The sequence below is a fragment of the Dermacentor silvarum genome, chromosome 7 (genome assembly GCF_013339745.2).
Source record: "Dermacentor silvarum isolate Dsil-2018 chromosome 7, BIME_Dsil_1.4, whole genome shotgun sequence".
NCBI lineage: Eukaryota > Metazoa > Arthropoda > Arachnida > Ixodida > Ixodidae > Dermacentor > Dermacentor silvarum.
Genome location: NC_051160.1, coordinates 6,071,173 through 6,088,574, shown reverse-complemented (window position 1 = coordinate 6,088,574; position 17,402 = coordinate 6,071,173). Strand labels below are relative to the sequence as shown.

At 49.8% G+C, this 17,402-nt stretch overlaps 1 protein-coding gene and 1 long non-coding RNA gene across 6 annotated transcripts in view; both read right to left on the bottom strand.

The window, feature by feature from the left end:
* LOC119457481 (serine/threonine-protein kinase MRCK alpha) overlaps positions 1-17,402 on the bottom strand; it is a 222,498-nt gene that overhangs the window by 189,842 nt on the left and 15,254 nt on the right. The gene's annotated exons all lie outside the window — the stretch shown is intronic.
* On the bottom strand, positions 12,284-14,956 carry LOC125946609 (uncharacterized). The gene is made up of 2 exons (XR_007467700.1): positions 12,759-14,956; positions 12,284-12,714 (listed from the first exon to the last, which is right to left on the bottom strand). It is a non-coding gene; the product is annotated as an uncharacterized LOC125946609 (long non-coding RNA).

The window sequence follows — 17,402 nt, the reverse complement described above, 5'->3', positions numbered from 1 at the left end:
TCCTCTAAAGTTAGTATCACGCTATGCTCGCATATGTAGTGGACAAGCTGCCGACAGTGAAGTCCCGGAGATGCGGCAGTGCTGCTGTCACGCGCAGAAATAATAATGAGAAAAAGAGACAGAGAGAAAGCGTCAAACTTATCAGAGAGAGAGAGAGGAGAATTTATTGAGAGAACGCACAGAGGTCGGCCTGAGGGAAAGCCGAGAAAAATAGGGGAGTGATGATGAGGATAGGCAGTCAGATATGAAGGGAAATACACGTTCATGTCCAAAGGGTCCGTTCGCAGCCTAGGCCTGTGTTAATTGAAAACAAGGGCCTTCATGTCTCGCTTTGTTTGTATTAATTGTTACGGGGATAACGTTTATTTAGAAAGTATTACTGTATACAACGTTTAGACAAGCAGCGGCGACGGATGCAAGGCTGTCGCGCGCCTCTAGCCACTTCGTCGCCGTCGTCTGACCAACAGTAGCAGCCCCTTCACTGTCTCGTGGCAATATTATGTCCGGCCACGGGTCCCGTAACACGTTTTTGCTCAACGGCCGGTTATGGATTGGCGACAACGAAGAGGTCAACGTCTGCCCGTCACATTCATATTTGGGTCAGGCAACAAGTAGGTGCTCTACTGTCCCGGGCATTTTGCTCGTATCACAGTCTGGTGAGTCTGCTCGTCAGATGCGATGCAGATATATTGTCACGTAAAGGCAACTCAACTCAGGAGGCTTGCATCGCTACGTTGGATGTCGCATGGCATCCGAAATGTCCTATGGGGATCGAGCCTATAAAGACGTTTGTGACAGTTCTCTTTTTGTGCCCAATGCCTTGCTGTCGCTTTCCGCATAGCCTCGGTGAGAATAGCGTCTGGTCTTGAGAACGGTACGGTGAGGAGTATGCCGTCAATTAAGAATATTTTCGCCGTTGCATCATCAAGATCATCCCCGTGTATTCGACAGTGTCCAGGAACCCACTGGTATGCACGATACGGTGTCCTTTCAAAAACAGTGTAGAGTTCCGCAACATTTATAGGGTTAGAAAATAGTATGAGTTATTCCTCACTATACACTGAAGTACTTAGAGCTGGTCTTGAGTCACATAATATGGTCCTGCAGGTCTGAGGGAGCTCATAAGAAATGTGCCTAGTAACTTCCAGAATCGTCACAAGCTCAGAAGCAGTTGATGCAGTCTTGTGTTCCACTCAGTATCGTCGAACGACCTAATGAGCCGGTGTAACAACGGCCGAAGTTGAGCCGGAGCATGTTACCGAATCGTCGGGACACATCTGTAGCGGCTACAAGGAACATGGGCTCCAATGCTTTGGAACCAAGACGCATTAAGCTATAGCGCTTTCAATGGATCACAACCAGGAAACCACAACTCTTTCAGCAGGAGAAGCAGAATGGCAGTGCTTGTGTCCGGTATGACGGTTACTGTGCTCAGCAATTGAAACGCTATACTCGGACCCAGCCTTTCTTGCACCATCGACGAATTAACACTGGGTGATCGCCAAGGGGCCGAATGCAGTCACAATCCATGACAAAGGTAGTCGCCTACATTTGATACAAACATACACCTGATCGGTGTCCCCAGCGCGTTCACCGGTGGCGCAAAAAAATTTCCGGCAGCCACGCGTGCACCGGCAGTATCGCGCTTCAATCGCTGCGCACCGTAGATGGAGTGACGCGCCAATAAGAGAAAATGTTCTGTTACCGTGCCCCACTAATTTTCAGCGCCGATGACGACCAGCACAGCAAAAAGCATTAGCCTAAAGCACATCCCAAATAAAGTAAAATCGGATGAATTTGCCCACCATTATTTCCGGCCACGGAGAGTGCATTCATTCAAAAACAGAGAGCTACGAAATGTCAGTAAAAACTGAATTAGTATAGTAATTACTCGGTAATTAGTTTGCTGAAGCATCCACAGCTGGAATCTAGCCCAAGCGTAAACAAAACGTTAATGAGAGCTTTGGGTTGCTTATCCCGCTTAAATCAGAATATTTGAGACATCGAAGTCGGCTTATATCAAAAATAACCCATTCAACTTTGTGAGGTTAAAGCGGAAGCACAACCCTCGCAAAAAAAGACCTAACAAAACACAGCCGAGTTTGTTTACACAACGACGCTCGCGGTTGCGCGAGCCTATTTCCGACGCACGCGTCAGCAGGCGCGTCTTCGTCACGGCTTCGTCAGTGCCGCGTGATAACCAACAAGTGTGGGTGAGTCACACGCACTTATTCGTGCAAGGCCGAGCGAATCTTGAATAAATCGTTTACGCCACCGCCGAGTGTGAATGTTTCGATAACGCTGAGGCGTCATGCGTGCAGCTCGCTTTTTACTGCACCACGGGGGTGTACCCGCTGTGGTGGCGCATGGTGGCTTTGCGCTCGAGGGCGCGGGTTAAAACACCTGCCGCGGGGACCGCATTTTGATACGCGGGCGATATGCAAAAACGCCCGTGTACCGTGCACTGGGTGCACGTTAAAGGACCCCAGGTGGTCAAACTTAATCCGGAGTCCCCCTACTACGGCGTGCCTCGTAATCATATCTTGGTTTTGGCACGTAAATCCCTGAAGCTTAATTTAATTTTTACCTTAATTAATTAAATTCCAGAGTATTACGTGCCAAAACCACGATCTCGTTATGAGGAATGACGTAGTGGGTGAGACTCGAATAATTTTTACCACCTGGGGTTCCTAAAAGCAGCACTAAAGGAAAATATTAAGTCTATCATCGTTTTCTGTGTGCCAATAGCTTTTTTGATTATTTGATTAGTGCGTGCGTGCGTGCGTGCGTGCGTGCGTGCGTGCGTGCGTGCGTGCGTGCGTGCGTGCGTGCGTGCGTGCGTGCGTGCGTGCGTGCGTGCGTGCGTGCGTGCGTGCGTGCGTGCGTGCGTGCGTGCGTGCGTGCGTGCGTGCGTGCGTGCGTGCGTGCGTGCGTGCGTGCGTGCGTGCGTGCGTGCGTGCGTGCGTGCGTGTGTGTGTGTGTGTGTGTGTGTGTGTGTGTGTGTGTGTGTGTGTGTGTGTGTGTGTGTGTGTGTGTGTGTGTGTGTGTGTGTGTGTGTGTGTGTGTGTGTGTGTGTGTGTGTGTGTGTGTGTGTGTGTGTGTGTGTGTGTGTGTGTGTGTGTGTGTGTGTGTGTGTGTGAGAGAGAGAGAGAGAGAGAGAGAGAACGAGAAGAAAGGAAGCCGAAGGCCCCGATTAGTATTAGTCAAATCATGAGAAGCCGACAATGACACCCAGGACAATATGGGGGAAATTATCTGCAGTTCTTCATTGAAATAAAGAATAAATAAATGGAAATGAAGGTGGATGGTTTGAAAGTGGAGTTGTTTTATTTTTTCAAGTCGTACAAAATCAGCCATGTTTCTGTTTTTTGTGGTTGTTTTGTACGTAACCACTCTTACACGTTTTTGTATTGCCACCCCCCCCCCCCCCCCCCCCTTGTGTAATGTCTTCGGGCCTTCAAGGTGATAATACATGAAATGAAATGCAAAGACAACTGGCTGCAGGTGGGATACGAACCTATGTATTCGCATTACGCGTGCGACTGCGCCGTTTACCCATCCAGAAAGTTTCCTCACCCAACATCATATACTCTGCTGTATACCCCTAAGCTGAACGTAATCAATTTCCCAGTACACGTGGGCGGGAAACGGCAGGGTCGAGTACTGACGGCGGCGAGTGCCCAAACTACAAGCGGCTCTCTTCGCTTCCGACACCTTAACTGGAGCGCGCTTCTGGGTTGGCACAGGCGCTGCGTGGCTCAGGTCGGTCCTCGGCTGTTATTGCACTCACATTTCGAATTTTCTTTCACAGTTTTGCGAACCTAGCGGTAGACCTAGCAGCAATGGCAGTTCGAAGCTTAAAAAAAGACATACTTGTAGAGCATTCCTGAAAGGCTCTCCACACAAAACGAGATGTATACGCGTTTTCTCTTAAACTTGATCGTTGTGAAAAATGGTGGCGACAAATTTTGTCAACATTTACAACAACGCAATTTAATAGCTACCACTCAATGCGGCACCGACAGGCAAAAATCTACATTGTTTGAGAGCTAACCCGTCGGCCAGAGCAGTGTTCGACCGCGCCGTCCATCGGCACGCGGATACAGGGAGGGGGATCGCACGCGTATGTACGCACCGCCATGGTCCGTAGCGCGCAGTCAGTGTGGTGCCAAGCTAATCGGGCAGCGCATCTCTCGCAACATACAGCTGACCTCCCCTTCTTACTCTGGGTCACCGCTATGGTGAACACACACACCGCCCTCTTCTCAACCGACAGGCACTGTGCTCGCCAAAGAGGGGAGAGCACAGCACGCCCCCCGAGAGTGAAAAAGTCTGCAGGTCGCCGGGTCATGTCAGGGTCGCGAAGACGACGACGAGACGACGGCGTCGACACCAGTGCCGCGACGCCGGACGCCGGCGCAGAGTCGTGCTCGCTACCTTGCGCAGCCTGCGCCGCTACAACGCCGAGTCACCGCGGGTGACGCAAGGGACGCGCACCGTCGCCGACGCCGCGCGCACGACCGTAGCGCGCGTTAAGCACGGCGATGCGCGACGCGCATTTTTGCGCACCGTTGGTTGCGCGCGCGTTCAGCGGACGCGAGTGCGTGCGCGCGTATAGAGGCGCATAAACGAAAGGAACCACGTCACTGACGGCGGAAGCTGGCGGCGTGACGCATACATTACAATCGCGCGTAAAAACCGCGTTCGTCGCGCATTCTGTTAACGCAATGTGCCTCCGCACGGAGGGCACCGTTGGTGCGTTCATCGCGCGGCAGGTGCAGCTTTTCGGACCCACGTGTCTCCCCTCACCAACGAACCCGTAGAATCGGGTCGCTCCGTTATACCACGGAACGCACGTACTGCCGCTGTATAGGGTAGGCGACCCTCGTAAAAGTGAATCACGAGAATATATGTGCACAGGTGAGTAGTAGGTGGCTCCGCAACTGCACGTTATCGCAGAGGGATGAAGTGGATTGCAAATGGCGTAGCTTTTGTTCGGTCACGGTTTCGTCGTATCTGGTGAGAGTTGAAGCTGAGGCCGAGGTGGTGGCCGGACGACGAAAGCAGCTTGACTGAGAGTACGCGGTCACAGCAGAAACTGTCGAAGTAAAACCCATCTACCAACAATTATTACCACGGTTGCTAAAAGCTGCAACACCAGGTCTTCCCCTATCTTACCAAGATTACTCGAGAAGAAGCAGATGAAATCTCGAGCCAAGAGGCGAGGGGAAATCAAAAGCGTGTTTTACTTGCAATACAGAAATAATGATGAAAACGGAAATGCAAGAAAAGACAAGTTGCCGCAAGTGGGAGTCGTAGTTCTCCGCACGACGCGGGAGGTGCGGCTCCTCCCAGGCCAGTAGACATACAGGGGCACATCATCCCATGCGCGGGTTCGGCTTCTAGAAGCGGCAAGTTCACCTCCCGTTTCCTTATTAATGCGAATACCATTATTCTTAGCCTACCTCAGCCACTTCGGGGTCTTTATATATCTAGTCTTTTTTTACTTCGCTCTACAGTGAAAAAGAAAGAATCCCGTTATAATTATTAAGCGCTGTGTCTTCGTCCTCTTCTGTTGTCGTGCTCTCTCGCGCTTTACCTCAAGTAATGGAGGAAGTAGGCTAAGAATGTTAGTCGCATTAAAAAAAAAGAAAGACAAAGGTTGTTCATCCGAGCCTTCTTTCTTGTCCCGTTTTCGTGCTGTTTTATTTCCCTTTTTTTTTTTTTTTCCACGATGGCGTTCTCCCCTGGAACGATGAATTCATTTGGCTGTATACCAAGATTTTACTAGAGTAACCCCAATTACGAGATCAGCAGGGCTGACTCGTCGCGCGCGCAAGCCACCGCATTTTGGTCGAGCAAGAGTCGGGCGTGCACGTTCGCTCGACGGCGGCCGCAGCTTGCTTTGCGTGCCGCACAGCTGTCTGCAACCCACGGAGAAACCACCTGCGACCCCGCACGGCGCTACACACCTTGTCGCGCCACGAAAACCGAGCCCATGGCGCGGCTGATTTTAAGAGGAGGCTTCGCACGACATGCAAAGCAAAAATGTTCGCGTTAGACAACCGTAGGACCAACTTGAATGGAATTTGCTGCGTTTGGGAAAGCTGAATTCTACAGACTGCTGGAAGCAGCATCTCGATTTCGGGCCTCAATTTTAAAATGCATGTTTTTTTTCTTTTTTTTTTGCGAAGATTGCCTAAAATTCGCCACTTTAAAAAAATTATCAGAGCATCTAAAGCAGAGGAATTCGGTAAGTGTGTTTATAGAGCTTATGTGACATTTTAAGCTATATAAGTGAACTCAGCGATATCAACTAAGACCAATTTAACAGTTGAAACTTGGTACTTGAGTATTTTTATTTTTATTTGGCAATATTTTAGAACATTTTAGAATATTTCTGCGAAAATTGGTAACCTAAATAAAAAATGCGCATAATGGTGTAGGTAGATTTTTTTTTTTTTTCGTTCAGGTGCAACAAACCTCATAGACCTCGACGCAGAAGAAACCGAGCAGGACAATCTCTCCTTTTCCATGCATGTTTTAATAGGATCTCTTGGGGTAAATCTGCTTCTTAAAGATGACGGGTAACTTGATTGATTGACTGATTCATTCATTCATTAAGTTTAAGTGGAGAAATAAAGAATGAACGCGTCGGGTGGTGTTTAGTTACTTAATTATGCATTTTTCACTGCAAGTCCGCCATTTCGTGTTAATCCAGCTCGAGAAGTAGAACTGCGCTATCTTCCACTGTAAATAAATAAACAAAAAGCGCGCTCAGATAAAAACTAATACATAAATACTGGGTGCATATCGGTGTGAAGGTATGTGCCCTGTATTAAAGCTGATGGTGACCGCGTCACACCCTTTTGTAACATTTTCTATAAGCGAAAGGCTTCCACTTCTAGCCTTTCTTGTTCGTTTTATTCAGCTGCGCCTTGCTTTACCGCCACAGATGCTATAGAGTGGTGATAATGATGATGACGTCCTAAGAAAATGGTACGAGCCCACTGCAGTAATTTACTACAGCACACTGCAATTTTTCACTACACATGCGAACATTATGCAGCAATAGAGAGTTTTAGATTAGGGTGCCCCTACGCTTGCGTCCCCCTAATCTAAAACTCTCTAATGAGGAAGGCTACGCAGGCAAAGCGCAGTGCATGCGCGGTCTCATTCGCATTTGTTCAAGCCGGGGAGAAGAGCTTATTTACTACGGCACATCTCAAAGTGAGACGCCATTCGGTGTTAAATGTGAATTTTATTTCGTCGTTTTGCTTTTCTGCGTTTTGCCAAATACGAAAATCGTCGCCGCAAATGGCGAGTCATAGGCTTATCAAGCATCTGAAATCGAGAAAGAAAGCGCTTTCAGACTCTGCCGGCCTGCTCGGCGCAATCATGCTGTGCGGATGCTCCACCCCGGTTTCATTCCAAAGTTGTCCGCAAGTTAGTTGAAGTGTTCCTAGAAAAAACGTAATGTCCTGGAATAGGAAAAGAGAAATAGACGAGACGCGCGCTACTGAACGACTGATTGCGTACTTCAGCGCGTTCGAGCAGCGCTGGCCGGGGGCTTCGAAAAGCGACACATGATGTGTCGGCGGTGATAATGGTCACGGCCTGTTGGCCCCCAGACGTGGTGAGCGTGCGCGGGCGTTGTCTGGGGGAGGGGGCCACAGTGGCGCGTGTCCTTCGAACCGGGGGACTTTCTCCGAGTCGGGGGTGCAGGAAGGAAGCGGCCCGCAACGGCGGAAGAGGCGGGGCGCGCTACCGGAAACCGAAGATACGGGAGCCCCCCGACCGAGCAGCCGCTACACTTGGAGCACACGCACGACACGGCGACGACGGCACGGTAGCGGCACGAGCCAACGCCATGACAGGTGGCGTTGGTTCAACAGAACCCGTCCAAGTTTATTATCGACTGCAGAAGAGGCACAACCAGACACGGATGACCATGACGTCACGGCGAGCTAGAGCAGAAACTGCGACGTCACCCGTGTTTCCCTCTTGCGTCTTTGACGGCTTCAACTGAATCCACACGATGTTCAGTCCTGTGAAGAGCGCGACGTCGTGTAGAGCTGTAACCAATCGCGCCGCTAGCAGATTGTTTGTGGCGGCGTCGTGTGCGGCGTGAAGTACGCCAATCAAGAAATCGAGAGAATGTATGCACCATAACACAAGGGTTCCTGCTGTTTGAGGCCCGAGATGACTGGCTGGGGACAAAAACATACCACAGCTAATATTCGAAACTGGATGAGCCTGTTGCAGGAAAAGTCCGGAGAAGACTCGGCTCATCGTAATGGAAAGATCGTCAAGAACTTCGAGAAGCGCTGGGATTCAAAGCGGATGGAAACTGGTCAGCCTGTACATGTACAACGTAAAGATAGCTTTTTCGACAAAGGGGAGATAAGCAAAATGCTACACCGCTATACATTATATTGATACCTGATTAGCTCAAACAGACTACGGTGACTATTTGCCGCCGCCCCGTTACGAAGGGATGCCAATAGAAATAACCATTATCACCACGATTCCGCGGCTCTTAGTCGCGCCATGCTGGTCCGTCGTCTGAATCCAGCTTTAACAACTCGACGGATCGAATCGCCCAAGTTTCACACTTACTGTATACGGCGTAGTCTGAACCCGTCGATGCAGTTAGGCGGAATTCCTCTATGGGCAACTCTCCGGTGTGGACTGTGGCTGCGTTTACGAAAGCGTATACCCTCATCGCAATGGCTTACAGTGCTGCTCTGCAAAGACTGTCTTCAGTTTGATGCAGAGACTCTGTTATGCATTACCACAACTGGACAACAGGCCTTTAATTGTATGTGTGTACAGGCACGATACTGGAACGCATACCTCAACGTATACAACAGCGCACAAGGCTCCGAAACCCGTTTTTTTTTTTTTTTTTTTTTTTTTTTTTTTTTTTTTTTTTTTTTTTTTTTTTTTTGAAGAGTGGGGGCAGCTTCTCCTCTGCCAACAACTTCTCTGCCGGCGGTCGCCCGCACCGTCTCTTATCTCCACACGGCTCTGACCTTTGTATGGGCTGTGCATTTGCCGCTCAGTTTCCGTTGAAGCGATAGACCGCGCGAACTTGCTCTTGCTGCCAGCGTTTTGACAGTCGTTGGCTGCGGTCATTCAGTGTGATGTATTCATGTTTGCTTGTGCGCGCTGACACCACGACTGTTAATTCAGTTAGTAAGCCAATGTGTCCAAGTTTATGCAGCCGATAGAACTACTATCCCTACTCCGAACAGCGCTCTACTAATTTGCTATAGCGGTCGATGCTTCGCCTTTCGGGCGAAACTGCGACATTTTTTTCTTTTTTTCTTTTTGACAACTTGACGTTTCATGGCGCGCGTGTGTATTCAGGGAATAACCTTCTAATTCCAAAAACTTTTTGTTCCCTCCTGGCCCTTCCACAATTATCCGGTTAACCTATACCTGCATAACTCTCGTCATATGTGGAAGACATAGTCTTTGGCGAGTTGAGATCGATTTGGGGTTCATGGGATCTGGATATCTAACCACTTTCGTCTACTAAATTAGACGATTTGAGGCCTCCTAGCACACGTAAGGACAACGAAAATGACGTCACAACGAAGCTTGGAACGAAAAAGACTCGCAAAGTTAACGTAGAGCTATGTACGGAGCAGTAACACTCCATAATAAAGGCGGGGGGGGGGGGGGGAAGGGGGGGGAGGCCGATATGAAATCCAAATGCGCTCGTTCAAACAGCGCACGCCGAAAACCACAACCGGAAGTGATGCGTTACTCAATGAAAAATGTGGGCCGATTCCGAAGGTATAGTGCAGTCTAAAAAAATTAAGAAAGTTTATTTATTTATTTATTTACTTATTTGAAAGTGAAGTAATTATTGAAGGTGATTTATATATGAAGTGAACAACAGTAAAGGGCTCTGGTGTGAGAGGGTACTTTACAAAGCAGGGCGAGCTGGTGTGGACGAAGGCGGTTGACATCGCAGAGAAACAAGGTCTCCTAGGGGAGCCTCTCTTCCCTCCCGATTAACAAACACGGATAAATATGCAACAACAAATCACATGGTACACTAATGCGCCCCGGAAGATCCTGTCTTTCTTCCAGGCCAACCGTTGTTCCCTCGCCTTTCTTTCTCTCTCTCTTTGCGCGCGGCATGACTGGTGTTTTCGGTGTCTCAGAAGAGAAATCTAGCTTAACTTCGTGCTTCTCATTAATGCACCCCTTTAAGTATACGCATGTCGCTGTAAACCAACGCACGCTTAATAGCACTCGAGCAAGCAATCAACGCATCACGCAGACACACAAGTACACAGACAGACCGGCCTCCCTTTTAGAGTTACCCGGTGTTGCGGCTCGAGGTGGCGTTTGGGCCAAGAATCCACCAAGCCCATCGATGAATACATCCAGGAATAAGGAAAAATGATTTAATTTACATTATGTGCACTGGCCCCCTGGTACGGAAGCCCACTCCATCAGGAGCATATTCAACGTCTGAGTTCGTATCAGGTCACGTACGTCAGCCCCCTCACTGCACCACACGTCTCCGCTTTTATAATCCCTTCGTCTTCCCTAGGATTCTCCACTGGGGAACCTGCTGACCTTGGTGTGGCCAATAAGAGGGTTGTATTGTTCACAGAACTCCGCCTCTAATGTTGCATCCTGGATGGATGGATGAATGGATGGATGGATGAGCCTGAACCCTTTAAATCATGCGGTGGCACACGCCACCCAGCCTTGACTATTAAATGAGGGTGACTATTACTGGAGGGTGAAATTTCACCCCTGCCTTGATTGTAGCCACCAATCAGATAACCTCCGTTTGGTTATTTCTACTCGCTTAAAGTCTACTTTGCCTCCACTGTCCCTAAACCCAAATGCTTTGAAAAAATCAGCCCCGTTGCTTTGCACTGTAGGGTTAAGCCCTTTACAGAAAAGTATGAGGTGTTCAGCCGTTTCCTCTGCACACGCACCGCACAACGTGTCTATACCTTGGTACTTGACTCGGTACATCTTAGTCCGCAATACTCCAGTCCTGTCTTCAAACAACAAAGAGCTTCCCCTAGAATTATCATAGATATTTTCTTTGGCAATTTCTTGCTTGAAAGTTCTGTATGTTCCCAGTGCTGATTTCGTCTGCATCCCTGTTTTACACAGACCCCTCTCTGTTCCTTTAACATTTTTCTTAACCGCTGTTTCCTGGTTTGCACCCCTCCTGCAGTCCAAATATTTGATTGACAATTTTCTGGTCAGCTTCCTCCATTTTGTGTCAACATTCCTCTTGTACAAATAACTGAGAACTCTCCTTGCCCACCGCTTTTCTGCCATTTCTCTCAATCGCTCCTCAAATTCTATCTTGCTGCTAGCTTCCCTGCCCTCGAATGACGTCCATCCCATGCCACCCTGTACCCCCTGATTTGGTGTATTTCCGTGTGCTCCCAAAGAAAGCCTACCTACCTTGCTCGAACCTCTGATCTCATGCACAGGACCGCATTACTGAAAGTCAAACTAGGGACCATCACCCCTTTCCAAACCCCTCTCACCACTTCGTACCTATTGTAATTCCCATAGTGCCCTATTTTTCATCACAGCTGCATTCCTGCTACCCTTTAGTCGTTACATATTTTTCATGTTCCGTTAGGTACTCGCCCTGGCATTTGCTGCCACTGCGTGGTCAACTGGGAAACCAATATCGTTGCCGTTCGCTCTCGCCTCAATTAGTGGCATCTTCGTGACGGTCAGCTTGTCAGGGTCGGTATCGCCGTCTGGGCGACGCTGATGAAAGGGGCTGCCTCGTGGGAAACGTCCAATGTATACGCTGGCCCAGGTTGAGACGTAACACCGGCGACCCGGCGAGAAAGAGCAAGCGACGAACACCAGCCGGCTTGTTACATTAGCCAGAAAACGGAACAAAACCGTTCAACCGACCACGCAACCAAGTGTGCGGTTGCCCAAGTATCACCAACAGCTTGCGAGCGCGCAAGTCGATCGGGAATACCACAATGGCCACGCGCGGCTCGAAAAGAAAAAAGAAAAAGAAGAGAGAGACGCACAACAACAGCATTCCCGAGAACATCGCACCTCTCGAGCGAAACTTCGGTGGCGCCACATACAAATTTTTAATTCGTGTTTTGTGTGTGTGTGTGTGTGTGTGTGTGTGTGTGTGTGTGTGTGTGTGTGTGTGTGTGTGTGTGTGTGTGTGTGTGTGTGTGTGTGTGTGTGTGTGTGTGTGTGTGTGTGTGTGTGTGTGTGTGTGTGAACAGCATAGCGCGCGCGCGCGCGCGCGCTATGCTGTTCCGCGTCACACTGAAACCGTGCAACGGTGTGGATATCACGACATGATGCTTGCTAACGCTCGAAATAAGCTATTCCGAACCCACAATATGCCGGCGAAGGCACGAAAATATATTTATCCTTATTATTATTATTATTATCATTATATTCCCCTCGTTTTTTGTTGTTTTTTTATGAATGCGTGCGCCAGCAATCAGACCTTATGGTTGTTCCTGGGCACGGCAAATAAATGACTGATTGATTGATCGATCAATCGATTGATTGATTTGAGAGTGCGAGTTCTGATAGCATCGTGTGCGCTGTGTTTTCTCCGCTTAGTTCGTGTTGAAGCGAGAGACAGCGCGAAGGTCAATTCACTGGCTGCTGCTGCCGCGCCGCTCGTCCCACTCAACCGTATTCTAACACACTCTAAATACAACCGCCCTGGCCGTTCCGCACCGGTGTAAAATATATACTCTATCTTACACCGTGCCGTTCCGACAACAGCAACAACAGCCGGGAGTGGCCGAATGCGCGCCGGCCACTTGCCGGAAGCGCCGAAAAGTCCAGTGTTATAAGCGCGAAAATTACGAGAAACTGTGCGGGAGGCGCCGTCGCGCGGTGCGCGGAATGCGAACGGCTGCACTCTTTTTCGAAGAACCAATCCGCTCGCTGTTCGCAGCCATTGCCAGAGCACACATGCCGAAGCCGTTCTGGCGCAGCATGGCGCAATTTCGGTCAATTTTAACGCGATAGCGTTAAGGGCCCCGTGTCGCAGGAAATCCGGCGTCGGCGTGGATGTCGGCGTCCTTGGCGGATAAAATCATCCGCAACCACCCCGACCGCACAGGCCCACCGCGTGGCGCAAGGTGTCAAGGAAGCAGAAAATCATTCCGCACCACCCAGACCGCGCAGGCCCTTTGTCATGGTGCAAGGTGTTAGTGAACAAAAATTTAATTTCTCACAGTGAAATGAGTCAGAAAAATGGTAAAGTACAACTTAAGCACAACCTACAGACATGGTGGCGTCGGACTGTTAATTATTTGAATGTACGCGAAAACATAATTCTGTTACGAGGAAACGCAAACACAAACCCCTTTTGCCAGAATTTCTACCGGGTAGGCTACCGCGCGCTCGGGTGGGCTACTTGCCAAAATATTATCCAGATGGCGCTCGCATCCTCGGCAGGTCAAATTGAGACTTGGCCTGCCTAATGCGTTTTGGACACGCGCGCGCATCGGGGCAATAGCAAACCATTAATAAAATGATGAAAAAGGCCCTAGGGCCTTCACATTTTAATATAAGACGACTTATATTGCACCTGGAAAAACACCTTCCCAGCAATGCATTTGTTTAATAGTGAATCCGACTTTAAGGGGATCGGTGTAAGCTTGGTCTTTGTAAGCTGGCTTTCCCACGTTCTGTGTTGCAGTGAATGAAGCCTACTTGCCGGATGCGAACGATGCAATGCGAACGAGTCCCGGTAACGCTATCGCGTTCTACTCTTAAAGGCAAAGCTTAAGCGTCCTCCAATTTTTCTGTGTGTGGCGCAGTTTGGCGCAGGAATCTGCGTTTGTATCAAAATGTTTGGCGCAGGAGTCCCACCCCTGCCTCTAGTAACTTAACCGAAAGCGCCCGTACATTTCCCAATGCTGCGTTGTTTTACAGAAACCATGTGTATCCTTTTGCTCGCCTATACAGACCTGGCTCAATGCTGCCCGCCGAGATACAGCGCGCGGGACGGCGCTCTCGAAGGAGCAGCCGCGACATCGATGCGCTTATCGGACCCCCTACCCCGAATGAAGCCGAGAGAGCGTCGCCCCAGTGACGACCCCAAACGTGCCGCGCGCAGCTTATGGGAATGGACTGGGAGGAAGCGGGAGCGGAAGTGGCCCGAACCTGCGGAAGTTGCCCCACTGACTTCGTCGCGATACATCCCTCTCGAAGTACAGAGCGAGAAGGGGGGCAGAAAAATAAGTTTCAGACGGCTCGCAGTATACGCGTTTACGAGAGAGCCAAGAAGGAAGAAAATATCACTTCGATTCGAATCTCGACGAAACTGCGGAAATTAGAAACTCGTGAAAGAGGAAGAGGCCGCGCAACGCGGTTGTTGTCAATATGGGGCAACCGAAAGTGAGGGGGGAAAAATAAAAAGAGGGGGGGGCATGCTTTCTGCTCAGCGGTTAATCGTCGCGCTCGTCGCGTCCCAAAGAAGTGGCTCCTCTGTCGCAGCGGGAAGTCGACTCGGAGCGAAAGCTGTTTGGGTCACCGACGTCGCCGCTCGGATGAGGCCCGGAGCCCCCGGCCACTTTTTCTCGAAACAAGAAAAGAATGAGCGAGGAGGCTTTATATCGTAAAAATAAAAGCAGAAATACTCTGCTTGCTCCTTCCGACGCCTGTATGCGAGCGTGCGCGTGATACTGAAGTGACAGAACGTGTCACTTGCGGGGTGGCTCCGAAACTCTTGGTACGCGTGCGTCACCGTCGATTTTATGTGCCGTTTACATGCGGCAGGGATCGCAACCTGTGTGGGTGGGGCAGTCCTATTTTGCCTGTTGCGTCTAAGCGTGCGTATATACCTACTTTCCTCATCTGCGGGGCTGTTCATATCGGACCGCGTATCGTGGTCTCGTGTGCCTGTTCGGCTCTTCGGGATTCGTTGTTGGCAGTTTGTCCTCGGACTACATATCGGGACCTCGTTCACTCTCTTTTTTACCCCCCATTACTGTTTCTTTCAAATTCAAACAAGAAGCAGCCATGCAGCCCCATAAGGTGACTACATCCCACTCCTATTTTATTTTTATAAAAAGGACAAGCTGAAGCTCAGCTAACGGTCTAATGGTCCGGAGATCAAACAGGAAGACAAGAGGGACAGCGGTGCCTTTGTCTCGCCCTCCGACGGCTCCCTGTCCGAAGTTCACAACTCACCTTTAGCCTGTTGTTGTATCTCTTTCTCAGTTCAGCGTCAAGGCTGACTACACAATTTGTTTTCCCTCACCTAAAAGGAAGTAGCAGCAACTAAAAGCTAATGCATTCATTAGCTTGCATGGCGAGGTGACTGCACCCGCAATGCGATGGCAACAGACCATTTACGCACGAGCAGCTATTTGCAGAGACGTATCTCGCGCACAATAAAGACATTAATGTTTAAACAGTGCATGTGACAGTAGAGCTCAAACGATACCCACAGTTTCCTCACAGGCAAAGCACCTTGGCAAGCAAGTTAAGTGCACCGGTAGTTAAGCAGAATACCATAGGTCGCTGCAATAACAGCTGTGTTTCCTCTCTGCGCCACAAGACGGCGCTCGTCGCGTTCCCGCTGCCAAAGGAGATGCCAGGTTTCCAAGGTGATGCCAATAAATCATCATCATCATCTGCCGTCCACCTTTCCGATAACCCGCTATTCCGCAAAAGGAAACGCATTTACGGACAAGCTGAAACTCGCTACTATAGCAGTGGCCGCAGCGGGTATAAGTTGGCATCGTGCTGCGCTGACCATCCACGTACATACACCCACGCGGGAGGCACCGCCTGCCGGGCACCTGGGTTCGGGCGGCCGACGCCGCGTGAGTCAGCCTCAACGGCCCTGACATATTGGATGGATCCAGCCAGCCGCCCACCCTCCTCCTCCCTGACAGCCGTCTCCCTTCGGAGAAAGGCCGTTCATTAGCCGGGAACGAGGCACCCTAGCTGGGGGGTAAGCGAGAGCCGGACATTGGCTGACGGGGGAGGCCAATAATTCCAATCAACGATGACTCCCGTTCGAGGAGGGGTCGCGCGTATAACCCAGTGGTACCCCGAGAACGGAGCCATGCCCGCTCGTGAAGGACCCTCGGTGCAGTTGGTGCGAAAGAAAACAGATTCCGCACAAGCAAGGGAGAAAACATTGCAGAAATGTTGATATGACTGGGTTGTGTGTCTCTTTCCCTTATTTTTTTTTTTTTCTGTTGATGATGGTAGGTGCTCAGAATCAAAATGTTTACTTCACTAAAGGGACGCTACAGATAAAGTTAAGTCCATCCGTACAAAAAATTATTCTGCAATAACAAAGAAGCCACCTTTACCGTGAGAGATGATTTCACAAGTCAGAAAAGACCCAAGAACAAAGGACGAGCGGTTCAAAACTACCGTTTAAAGCTACCGATTAAAAACTATCGGAAACCAATTATTCAAAGGCCACGTGTTAGGCCGACACTGCGAGGGGGAAGTAACGAAGGAGATGGCAACACGGAAAGTTGGCTTGCCAAGGTTGGCTGCCGTGACACGGTGCTCTCTTCTAGTTTACTTCTTTCCTCCGTGGTTGCAACAGTTGCAAGTGCACTGTGAGTTCAGTTTGTTCTTTCGCTTTCTCCTCTGTCCTCGTCACGTCTTCTATCTCTCTCTCTTGTCTTCTTTTTTTAACGTTGGTTTTATATCTTTAAAAAAAATTACCCGATCTTGGAATCCGAATGCGCCAGCTAGCTAACCGAGAGTAAGAAGCGCATGTTTAATATTTCTTCAAAGAAACCGAAAAAAGAGAGAGAAAAAAAATCGGAAAGTCTCATTACGGCGACTTAGTGCAACACGAGCGGCGCCATTTTCTCGTACAAATAAAGGTGCTCGCTCTGTTTGCACAACGCCCGAGCGAGAGGCCACGCCCGTTCGCAGTGCATGTGCGGGGAAGCGACAGCAGGAGGGGAAGTAGGGGCGCACTCCACACCGCTAACGGAATAAAGGGCCATTAACAAGATATGACCGAACCCAACGACGGCGGGAGGACGGGGCGGCAATGGGAACCGCGGCGACGCCAGTGTGGTGTACCCGACGAACGAACAATTGGATTTGGCGGCACAAGGGACGGCTGCGTGCACGGGCTGCTGCTCCGCACGTGTCGGTGCGGGTGGGCTCACGCAAATGCTACACGATCAGGGGTGCAACAGGGATTCGATGATCCTTAGCCGCATGCGGTCTTGGCAGCTGCGCTGTTTCCCAAAGCACGACGAAACAAAGAAAGGGTGGAAACGTATATACAGTGCAAGAGACGCAAGCAGCGTATGCAGTGGGTGCTGCTATCGCTGTGGTAGAGCTATGGTTGTTGGTGCGAAGAACTGTATAGGATATGTACAGTGCTCAGCGATTGAAACGCGACACTC